The 12,829-nt window shown below is 49.1% G+C and overlaps 1 non-coding gene across 1 annotated transcript; it reads left to right on the top strand.

The window, feature by feature from the left end:
* The first annotated feature begins 12,224 nt into the window (after nt 1-12,224).
* LOC125517806 (U1 spliceosomal RNA) lies at nt 12,225-12,385 on the top strand. The gene has a single exon (XR_007287811.2). It is a non-coding gene; the product is annotated as a U1 spliceosomal RNA (small nuclear RNA).
* The last annotated feature ends 444 nt before the right edge of the window (nt 12,386-12,829 follow it).

A 12,829-nucleotide genomic window follows, 5' to 3' on the forward strand; every position in this document is an offset into this window, starting at 1 on the left:
ATTGTTTCTAGAATCGGGTCCTTTCTCGAGGAAAAGTTTCTCTCGAAAGAATTGAGTGGGAGGATGGTGGAGACTTGATGAGGTTATTGAACCGTCTCTTCAACTAGTGTGTGGCAGGGCACAGGGAGTTGTTCCTGTGGCACCTACACCAATTGAAGTGGAAGCTTATGATAGTGATCATGAAACTTCAGATCAAGTCACTACCAAACCTCATGGGATGACAAGGATGCGTACTACTTCAGAGTGGTACGTAATCCTGTCTTGGAAGTCATGTTGCTAGACAACAATGAACCTACGAGCTATGGAGAAGCGATGGTGGGCCTGGATTCCAAAATGGCTCGAGGCCATATAATCCGAGAGAGGATCCATATATGAAAACAAAGTGTAGACTTTGGAAGAACTACTTGATGGTCGTAAGGCTGTTAGGTACATATGGATTTTAAAAGGAAGACGGACAATGATGGTAAGTATCACCATTAAGAAAGCTCGACTTGTCGTTAAGATGTTTTCTGACAAGTTCAAGGAGTTGACTACGATGAGACTTTCTCACTCGTAGCGATGCTAAGAGTCTGTTGGAATTATATTAGCGATTACTGTATTATTTATGAAATCTTGCAGATAGGATGTCAAAACATTGTTTCCTTGATGATTTTCTTGAGGAAAGGTTGTATGTGATACAACCGGAAGGTTTTGTCAATCCTGAAAGATGCTAACAAGTATGCAAAGCTCCAGCAATCCTTCTAAGGACTGGAGTAAGCATCTCGGAGTTGGAATGTATGCTTTGATGAGATGATCAAAGATTTTGGGTGTATACAAAGTTTATGAGAAACTTGTATTTCCAAAGAAGTGAGTGGGAGAACTATAGAATTTCTGATGAGTATATGTTGTTGACATATTGTTGATCAAAAATGACGTAGAATTTCTGGAAAGCATATAGGGTTATTTGGAAAGTGTTTTTCAATGGAAAGCCTGGATTAAGCTACTTGAACATTGAGCATCAAGATCTATAAGGATAGATCAGAACGCTTGATGGTACTTTCAAATGAGCACATACCTTGACATGATCTTGAAGGTGTTCAAGATGGATCAGTCAAAGAAGGAGTTTTTGCCTGAGTTGTAAGGTATGAAGTTAAGACTTAAAGCTCGACCACGGCAGAAGAAAGAGGAAGGACGAAGGTCGTCCCCTATGCTTTAGTCATAGGCTCCATACGGTATGCCATGCTGAGTACCACACCTGATGTGTGCCTTGCCACATATTTGGCAAGAGGGTACAAAGGTGATCTCGGAGTAGATCACCAGATAGCGGTCTAAATTATCCTTAGAGGAATAAGGATATGTTTCTCGGTTATGGAGGTGATAAAGAGTTCGACGTAAAGAGTTACATCGATGCAAGCTTAACACCTATCCGGATAGCTCTGAGTAGAGATATCGGATACGTATAATGGAGCAACAATTTAGAATAGCTCCAAGTAGAGCAGTTATTTGAAATGGCTCCAAATGTAGCGTAGTAGTTGCATCTACAAGATGACATAGAAATTTGTGAAGTACATATGGATCTGAATGCTGCAGACCCGTTGACTGAAACCTCTCTCACAAGCATAACATGATCAAACCCAGAACTCTTGGGTGTTAGTCACATGGGGATGTGACCTTGAGTGTTAATCACATATCGATGTGAACTGGATTATTGACTCTAGTGCAAGTGGGAGACTGTTGGAAATATGCCCTAGAGGCAATAATAAATTGGTTATTATTATATTTCCTTGTTCATGATAATCGTTTATTATCCATGCTAGAATTGTATTGATAGGAAACTCAGATACATGTGTGGATACATAGACAACACCATGTCCCTAGTAAGCCTCTAGTTGACTAGCTCATTGATCAATAGATGGTTATGGTTTCCTGACCATGGACATTGGATGTCGTTGATAACGGGATCACATCATTAGGAGAATGATGTGATGGACAAGACCCAATCCTAAGCCTAGCACAAGATCATGTAGTTCATATGCTAAAGCTTTTCTAATGTCAAGTATCATTTCCTTAGACCATGAGATTGTGCAACTCCCGGATACCATAGGAGTGCTTTGGGTGTGCCAAACGTCACAACGTAACTGGGTGGCTATAAAGGTACACTACGGGTATCTCCGAAAGTGTCTGTTGGGTTGGCACGAATCGAGACTGGGATTTGTCACTCCGTGTAAACGGAGAGGTATCTCTGGGCCCACTCGGTAGGACATCATCATAATGTGCACAATGTGATCAAGGAGTTGATCACGGGATGATGTGTTACGGAACGAGTAAAGAGACTTGCCGGTAACGAGATTGAACAAGGTATCGGGATACCGACGATAGAATCTCGGGCAAGTATCGTACCGATAGACAAAGGGAATTGTATACGGGATTGATTAAGTCCTTGACATCGTGGTTCATCCGATGAGATCATCGTGGAGCATGTGGGAGCCAGCATGGGTATCCAGATCCTGCTATTGGTTATTGACCGGAGAGTTGTCTCGGCCATGTCTGCATGACTCCCAAACCCATAGGGTCTACACACTTAAGGTTCGATTACGCTAGGGTTATAGGGAAAGTATGTACGCGGTTACCGAATGTTGTTCGGAGTCCCGGATGAGATCCCGGACGTCACGAGGAGTTCCGGAATGGTCCGGAGGTAAAGATTTATATATGGGAAGTCCTGTTTTGGCCGCCGGAAAAGTTTCAGGTTTATCGGTAATGTACCGGGACCACCGGGAGGGTCCCGGTGGTCCACCAAGTGGGGCCACCAGCCCCGGAGGGCTGCATGGGCCAAGTGTGGGAGGGGACCAGTCCCAGGTGGGCTGGTGCGCCCCCCCACCAAGGCCCAAGGCGCAAGGGAGAGTGGAAGGGGGCAAACCCTAGGCTCAGATGGGCCTAAGGCCCACCTAGTGGTGCGCCCCCCTCTCTCCCCCTTGGCCGCCCCCCTAGATGGGATCTAGGGCTGGCCGCCACCCCTAGGGGTGGAAACCTAGGTGGGGGCGCAGCCCCTCCCCTCCCCTATATATACTTGAGTTTTTGGGCTGCCAGAGACATGAATTTTTCCCCTGCTGGCGCAGCCCTACCCCTTTCCCTCCTCGTCTCTCGTAGTGCTTAGCGAAGCCCTGCTGGAGTCCCGTGCTCCTCCACCACCACCATGCCGTCGTGCTGCTGCTGGATGGAGTCTTCCCCAACCTCTCCTTCTCCCCTTGCTGGATCAAGGCGTAGGAGACGTCACCGGGCTGTACGTGTGTTGAACGCGGAGGTGCCGTCCGTTCGGCAGTAGGATCATCGGTGATTTGGATCACGATGAGTACGACTCCATCAACCCCGTTCACTTGAACGCTTCTGCTTAGCGATCTACAAGGGTATGTACATGCACTCTCCTTCCCTTCGTTGCTAGATTACTCCATAGATTGATCTTGGTGATGCGTAGAAAATTTTGAATTTCTGCTACGTTCCCCAACATAATTATCATCCTCCGCCTCTCCATCTACCGCTCTCTCAGGAGGGCTGGCTCCTCCATCCTCCCGCTCTAAATCTTGCTGGAGGGGATTGTTGTTGTCTTCGGCACTATCCGGAGTGTTATTATCTCCTGTGCCGGTATCACCACTTTTGCTTTGGCGGGACTTAGAGCGGCGCAGCTGACGTCGGCGCTTGGGTTGCTTCTTGGAGGGGTCATCCTCCGCTATCTCGTCGCCATTGCCTTCTTTGGGTGTATCCACCATTTATATATCGTATGATGAGGTGGCTATCCAGTTCCCTATGGGCAATGGTTCCTCTTCGTCTCCCGCATCGTCGTCCATACCGTCGATGTCTTCGGAGTCGAAGTTGAGCATGTCAGTTAAGTCATCGACAGTGGCTACTAAGTGGGTGGTGGGTGGGCCGCGAATTTCATCGTCGTCCGCATCCCAGTCCTGCCGGACATAGTTCGGCCAGGATCCTCCTGACAAGGAGAGAGACCTTAATGAGTTTAGTATGTCGCCAAAGGGCAAGTGCTGAAAAATATCCGCGGAGGTAAACTCCATGATCAGCGCCCAATCGGATTCGATAGGAACGGGCGCAGGCGACTCGGAGTCCGTGGCCGGAGAAGGATTCGGCAGTTTAACAACACGGCTCTCGTGCAAGGTAAGGTCGATGTTTGGCTCGATCGCCGCTGAGGGTAAGGCCTCCGTGGCGGGGTCCATCCACCCGTCCATGGATGGCGCAACTGGCCCCGAATTGAGGGTCGGAGCAGTTGCCTGTGCGATCTCCTGAACATTGTCCGATGGTAGAGCTAAATTGTACTCATCGTGACCGCGTGATGCACAAGGCACAGGCTCGAATCCGTCGAAGATCAAGTCTCCACGGATATCGGCCGTGTAGTTTAAGCTTCCAAACCTGACCTGGTGGCCAGGGGCGTAACTTTCAATCTGCTCCAGATGGCCAAGCGAATTGGCCCGCAGTGCAAAGCCGCCGAACACGAAGATCTATCCGGGGAGAAAAGTCTCACCCTGGACTGCATCGCTATCGATGATAGTAGCAGCCATCAAGCCTAACGGTGACGACACAGAGGAACTCTCAGTGAAAGCACCAATGTCGGTGTCAAAACCGGCGGATCTCGGGTAGGGGGTCCCGAACTGTGCGCCTAAGGCGGATGGTAACAAGAGGCAGGGGACACAATGTTTTACCCAGGTTCGGGCCCTCTTGATGGAGGTAAAACCCTACGTCCTGCTTGATTAATATTGATGATATGGGTAGTACAAGAGTAGATCTACCACGAGATCGGAGAGGCTAAACCCTAGAAGCTAGCCTATGGTATGATTGTATGTTGTCCTATGGACTAAAACCCTCCGGTTTATATAGACACCGGAGAGGTTAGGGTTACACAAGGTCGGTTACAAAGGAGGAGATACACATATCTGTATTGCCTAGCTTGCCTTCCACGCCAAGTAGAGTCCCATCCGGACACGAGACGAAGTCTTCAATCCTGTATCTTCATAGTCTAACAGTCCGGCCAACGGAGATAGTCCGGCTGTCCGGAGACCCCCTAATCCAGGACTCCCACAGTGCCCCTGCCCCCGTATATAAAGGAGCAAGGGGGAGGTCGGCCGGCCTAGGGGCGCGCCAAGGAGAGGGGGAGTCCTCCTCCTAGTAGGAGTAGGACTCCCCTCTTCCTAGTCCAACTAGGAAGGGGGAAGAGGAAAGGAAGGAGAGGAGAGAGGGAGGAAAGAGGCGACGCCGCCCCCCTCCTTGTCCAATTCGGACTCCCAGGGGGGCAGCCCTAGGCTCCCTCCTCTCTCTCACACAAGGTCCATGTAGGCCCATTAGTTCCCCCGGGAGTTCCGTTAACCCCCCGGCACTCCGATAAATATCCGGTGACCCCCGAACTCATCTGGTGTCCGAATATAGTCGTCCAATATATCAATCTTTATGTCTCGACCATTTCGAGACTCCTCGTCATGTCCGTGATCACATCCGGGACTCCGAACTATCTTAGGTACATCAAAACACATAAACTCATAATACCGATCGTCACCGAACGTTAAGCGTGCGGACCCTACGTGTTCGAGAACTATGTAGACATGACTGAGACACGTCTTCGGTCAATAACCAATAGCGGAACCTGGATTCTCATATTGGCTCCTACATATTCTACGAAGATCTTTATCGGTCAAACCGCATAACGATATACGTTGTTCCCTTTGTCATCGGTATGTTACTTGCCCGAGATTCGATCGTCGGTATCTCAATACCTAGTTCATTCTCGTTACTGGCAAGTCTCTTTACTCGTTATGTAATGCTACATACCGTAACTAACTCATTAGCTACATTGCTTGCAAGGTTATATTGATGTGCATTACCGAGAGGGCCTAGAGATACCTCTCCGACAATCGGAGTGACAAATCCTAATCTCGATCTATGCCAACTCAACAAACACCATCGGAGACACCTGTAGAGCACCTTTATAATCACCCAGTTACGTTGTGATGTTTGGTAGCACACTAAGTGTTCCTCCGGTATTCGGGAGTTGCATGATCTCATAGTCATAGGAACATGTATAAGTTATGGAGAAAGCAATAGCAACAAACTAAACGATCATCGTGCTAAGCTAACGGATGGGTCAAGTCAATCACATCATTCTCTAATGATATGATCCCATTAATCAAATGATAACTCATGTCTATGGTTAGGAAATATAACCATTATTGATTCAACGAGCTAGTCATGTAGAGGCAAACTAGTGACACTCTGTTTGTCTATGTATTCACACTATGTATTCATCATACCTAGTTCAATCTCGTTACTGGCAACTCTCTTTACTCATTCCGTAATGCAACATCCCGCAACTAACTCATTAGTCACATTGCTTGCATGGCTTATAGTGATGTGCATTACCGAGAGGGCCCAGAGATACCTCTCCGACAATCGGAGTGACAAATCCTAATCTCGATCTATGCCAACTCAAAAAACACTATTAGAGACACCTGTAGGGCATCTTTATAATCACCCAGTTACGTTGTGACGTTTGATAGCACACTAAGTGTTCCTCCTGTATCTGGGAGTTGCATAATCTCGTAGTCATAGGAACATGTATAAGTTATGGAGAAAGCAATAACAATAAACTAAACGATCATAGTGCTAAGCTAACGGATGGGTCATGTCAATCACATCATTCTCCAATGATGTGATCCCGTTTATCAAATGACAACTCATGTCTATGGTTAGGAAACTTAACCATCTTTGATTAACGAGCTAGTCAAGTAGAGGCATACTAGTGACACTCTGTTTGTCTATGTATTCACACATGTACTAAGTTTCCGGTTAATACAATTCTAGCATGAATAATAAACATTTATCATGATATAAGGAAATAAATAATAACTTTATTATTGCCTCTAGGGCATATTTCCTTCAGACCCAACCACCAGGCCCTCCATGCCGCCACCGCTGATTCGAGGTTAGATGGTCCGTTGTCGCAGACCCAGCCGCCGTCGCTAAATGCAGCCAAGGCCGCACCCGCCACCATCGCTGCCCTAGGCCAAGGCGGCAGCCGCGCCGCCGCCGGTCAAGGCAGGCCCGCCACGCCACCAAGGCCAGATCGGCCGTGCCACCACACGCCGCGGGGCTTCGCACCGCCCCCATGGCGCGGGAGAGAGGGAAGGCCCCCGCCACCGCCGTCAGCCCCGGGGCTATAGGTCGGCGGCATCCTTCGACAGCGGAGGGAGGGAGGGATAGAAGGACGGGGAGCCCCCAGCGGCTAGGGTTGCGATCCCGCCCGAGTCGCCCGAGCGGGGGCAACGCGGGGGGGGGCTGCTTGTCAGGACGCTTTCCTCTTGAGTTGCCTTTACGGAGTGGGTTGCTCCGCTCCGGAGTTGGGCTGGTTCAAGCTCAGTGTGGATGGACGATAGATGCAGGAAATGGATGGGGTGTTCATTATGTAGAATAGTTGCAACTTTCGGTTTTGGGAAGAAGAATATATTGACGTATTAATTGCCAGAGGTCTATTAAATGGTGGTGCACTAGTTGCTAGAGATGATATTGGAGAGGACGCACTCTCCAAGTTTGAGGAGGCAGAGAAGAAACAAGTGTCCAAACTAGAGAAGTCAACAGAGAAGAGTGCATTTTTGTGCGGCAGTTCTTCAATTCAACTAAAATTTGTGTTTATTGTTATGTAGAATAGTTGCAACTTTTGGTTTTGGGAAGAAGAATATATTGATATATTGATAGCCAGAGGTCTATTAAATGGTGATGCACTAGTTGCTAGAGATGAGATTGGAGAGGACACAATGTCCAAGTTTAGGAGTAGGCAAGGAAGTTGTGTTTCTATTGAAGTGTGTAAATAAAGTAGTAGTGTTTCTGTTGAACTAGTTTTGGCCCATGGAATATAGAATTTTGTTAGCTTTCTGTAGGTTGTAAATACAGAAGTTTTGATTTGCATCCTAATGATACTCTGTCCTCCCCCTCAGGATACTGGCTACAGGTTGTAATTTTTTATTTTTATTTTTGAAAAGGAGGATGTATCCCTGGCCTCTGCATCTGGGAGATGCATGCAGCCATTTTATTAATTATTCACAAAGACCTTACAAAGTAATACATCAGTACGCCTGAAGCCACCATCTGGGTAACACCTGTTGCTACTCCTATCACCTTGATGAAGGGGCGCCAAATGTCCTAGCCTAATACCAAACAGACATAGCACCAAAGCCTAACATCTAAAGGCGGATGCCCCAGCCTAGGCACATACCCGGATCGGGTCACACACCGGTCCAGCACACTCATAGTGGGCACCACATGCGCACACTGCAAGGCCTGTCATCACCGTCTTCCATCGATCCATCTTCAGGGCAGAAACTCCGTGCCAGGCCTCTATGCCATCGATGCCATCACGACGCCATACAATGTCATCCTCCTGCGTGAGTCCATCGTCGCACATCGGACACCGAATCTACAGAGCACCACACCGTCGAGATCCATCACCATCATTGTGTAGGATGAAGCGCCGCACCACCAAAGATGTTGTTCACTGGTCCCTCTAGCCCGTGTACACCTCCAAGAATGACGCCCGAAGGGGTAAACGACACGAAAACGTTGCCGTCTTGCGATCTACCGATCTAGGGTTTCACCAGGAGGTAGAAGATAGTGGTCTAGAACTTCTCCACGGCGATGCCTTCAACAAGGGAACGACACCATAGAGCGCCGCCATCGCCGGCCTTGGCATCTAGCTGAGAGCGGGTTTTCACCCAGATCTGTTCGAAGAACTCCATCCAACTTCTTGTGCACGGATCACCGCCTTCTCTGTCGGGGACCACAAGGATCCATCCGCCTGACCGGCCGCGACACCACCACGGTGCCAAAGCAGCCGGCTTTGTCAGGCCCACCACGCCAACCTGCCACAGTGTACCAGATCTGCTGGCCCGCCAAAGCTGATCTGGGCCCGACGAGTTCCGAGACTTAGGCCGCCGCCACAGGGGCGCCTCTGCCGCGGAAAGGTCGTGCTACCGTTGTCGCCACCGCCACGTCCGTCGCCGGGATCCCGTGGCACCGCGCCGCCGAATCACCGTAGACCATGTCGCCGCCGCCAGAAGAAGATGCCATCGCGCGCGAGGGAGGAGACCCCGCCGCCGCCGTCACAGCCCACAGCCCGGGCTTCGCCGGCATGAACTCGGGCAGCGGCGGGAGGGAGAGATCGGAGAGAGGTGGCTGAGAGCTGGCGACGCGATCTCCCCTCATGCCGCCTAGGGTTGGCGACGCGGGGGTCGGGGGGTCGGGCCAGTAAAATTGGGGGAGAGCGATGGTTTTGAAATTTGATTATCTAATACATCTTTGTAAATACATGATTGCTAATATAAACAATTTGCATCGCTATGGAAGTGGCGGATATATGGTGATATCTAGTTTTTAGAGCTCATTTCGCTTGCAAATTCTACCGGTTGCACTAACGTTCTGTGTCGAATGCAACAGACCGCCAATTAACTGTATGATCAGATGACTCTGTTCGTTGGCAAAGCTACTGTCCTTTCAGAATGTACTTGCTCATCATTCTTTTGCATACTTTTTTTTTCTTTTTCTGCGGTTGTTTGGCGTGTCAAGCTTATTTATAGAAGCTGCTACCATTTGAGCATTTTGTTTATTCGTGAAACAAACATTCCTCTCATCATATAATTTAAATTTGAAGTAACTGTAAGTAATTTTCTGTTTGGAGGATGTGTTTTTTGTGTTCCTTTTGACAATCATTTTGTCGAACGTTATTCTTAATCTTTTTCTTGGTACCAGTTGAGAAAAAAGATATTCTCGAGAACCTTACAAAGTATTACAACAATGTGCATGAATCCACCATCTTGGCAACATATGCCGTTATTCCTATCCAAAAAGATGAAGGGGTGCTAACTGGGCCACTACCCAAACCACTCACCTAAGCCTAACATCAAAAGCCGAAAGCCGAAACATATTCGGAAGCCCCAGCCGAGCCACATACCGGGTCTGGGGCACAATCCGGTCAGACGCACTCGTGTGTCGTCGCCGCCATCTTCCACAGGTCCGTCTTCAGAACATATTGAGGCTTCTACCTTGTCTGGCCACTCTGCCATCGACGTCACCATGACGCCAGACAGCAACCTCCTCCTGCGCGAGTCCATCTCCGTGCATCGAACGCCGAGCCTCCACAGCGCCATGCCGCCGATATCCGCCGCCATCGATGTGTGAGATGAAGTACCGCTCCACCATCCGCCCAGCCAGCACTTACTCCAAAACGATGCCCCCAGGAGGGAAATAATCATCGTCCGATCCGGAAGACCCAGATCTAGGGTTTCCCCCGGAGCATCCCGAGCCTGATAACGCTGACTGCAACGACGATGTCTCGACAAGGGAACGACATCTAAGACGCCGCCATCGTCCGCCATGACCGTAGTCGGCGCGATTTTCATCGGCAGTTGCTCCACCAGACGTGCGCCGTCGATGTCGCTGGTCCCTTCAACCGGAGCAAACTCCAAAACAATGCCCTAAAGAGGGACTACGACGCAAAAGCACCGCCATCGCTCGATCCCAAGGAGATCTAGGGTTTCCCCCGTAGTTGCCCGCGCTGTTAAGGGCCAGACAAGGGTAGAATCCCGCGGATCTGCCCAGCTGCCGACGAGTCGCACCCACCATCGTGCCGACGGCCGACCAGCAATCTGGCCGCGCCGCCGCGAACCGATCCGGACACGCTGCCGCCGTCCTTGACGGCCGCGACGCACCAGATCGCAAGGCCTCTTGTCGCGAGGAATCGACGTCGCCAAGGCACCGCCACCACCCGCCGTGGCGACCGGCCCGCCGCCACGCTCCGGCCCAGCGGCGCCGGCCCCTCTAGCCCCACCCAAGCGAGGGGGGCCGAGTCCCCGCCGCCGCCGGCAACGGCTAGGCTTCGCCTGGCCGCGCCCTTGGGCGGCGGCGAGGGAGAAGGAGGAGGAGTGGGGGAGGTTCGGCGGAGATGGGATCAGGGGCCTCCCGGTCGCCCACGCGGGGGCGGCTCCTCTTGGTTCGGTTTGGGGGTGGAGAGCTAGCGGTCTAGATGCACAACGCCGAATTGTAAAATGGGGGAGTTGCCACAAATTGACAAATGTATCAACTATGACTGCTTTGTATAACCAGCTAGATAGACTTCAGTTTTTTACTTGCCGTCGTGCTCTGTTTCCATGGATGTTCATGCCGTGCGGCCGGGCCACCAAATGTAGGGTCATAGAGTCCTGACGCTTCTGGGTTCCGAGTTCAGACCTCTCTCATGGTTCAGAAACTCGTGTCCACCGAATTGCAGCCTGCTAATTAAGGAAGAAACAATCATGAACCTCACCGGCAAAACCTGGAAAGTTATTGGTGATAAGCGAAGAAGATCACCTTTTACTTGTTTAATAATAGGATTTTTATCATTTATGCCACTGGTTATATTTCACTATTCAATTTTGCCACTAGGAATTTCAACTGCTCGAAAATGCCATCGTTTCATTAGGCACATGCTCAAAAATGCCACTTGACACCATGATTGTCAGCTCAAAACTCGTTTTCCATGTCATAATGACCAAAATATCTATAGACCAACATGACTACAATAAAGTGTGGGTCTCACTTGATCCCAACAACGCTCTTATTTTCTTTAAAATTATTCGCTTGCTTACTCCTAACAAGTAGGTCCACATTTATCATTGTGAGATAGAGAGAGCTGACATGTGGGTATAGGGGTATTTTTGTCATATAACATGGTCAACGAGTTTGACCCGAGAATAACTATGTCTAATGACATTTCCAAGCAAACATCTAATGGAACAATGGCATTTTTGAGATATTTAATGGCATTTTTGAGAAAACATCTCATGGAACGATGGCATTTTTGAGCAGTTGTAATTTCTAATGGCAAAACTGAGTAGTGAAACACAACCAGTGACATAAATGATAAAAACCCATAATAATATGGCCGCATGTATCGATCTGATGCAGAGGCCGGAGGATAACCTCCTTTTCCAAAAAAAAGCAGCCCACATCGACCCGGGTGACTCTTTGCCAATTCCAATCTGGCCCGGTTGGTACCGATAGGCCCATACAAGGTATCCTGTTCGAATTCCTTGTCCTGGAAACCTGCAACAAACACCAGGCGAGGCATGCTTTCTTTGGTTTTGGTTTAATACCACATCGCCCCTCCAAGGAGGGAGCGGAGGCAGCGCATCCTATAAAACCAGCGCATAGGGCAACCTTGAAACATACTTACTTGGACGGGGTCTATGGCTGATCATGAAGAGTCATGAACCAGGCTAGTGGCCCAAATTGCACTTTGTGGGTGTGCTGGCCTATCATCTCTCCTTTGAGGGAGAGTGGACATCATAATTTGTTATAGAGGGGGTATGCGTTTGCGTGGCCCCTGCCAAATATCAATTGTAAGTTTTGGTCATTTTGATTTGTGGTTTGGTCGTTAGTGTCAACTTTTAGTTAGTTATTAACAAACGGCATGAATCACTGGCTCCATCTGGACATGATCTTAGCCAAGGACTGGTGAGCCTTCTGTAGATTTGCGAAAACAGAAGTGTTGGTTTCCTGTTTCGCTGCATCCTAATGATCCTCTGCCCTCCCTCTCAGGATAGGTGATCAACATACACGATTTACAATATAAACAATCTGTATCACTACACAAGTGGCGGATATATGATGCCATCAATTTTTTTGGATCTCATTTTGCTGGCAAATTCTGGTGATTTCACTAACATTCTGTGTCGAATGCAGGTTAGTAGACCGCTAATTAACTGTATGATCAGATGACTCTGCTCGGTGCCAAAGCTACTGTCCTTTGAGAATGCAATTCTGCTTCTTT

Source organism: Triticum urartu, chromosome 6A (genome assembly GCF_056163025.1).
Source record: "Triticum urartu cultivar PI428250 chromosome 6A, HENAU_Tu73, whole genome shotgun sequence".
Lineage (NCBI taxonomy): Eukaryota > Viridiplantae > Streptophyta > Magnoliopsida > Poales > Poaceae > Triticum > Triticum urartu.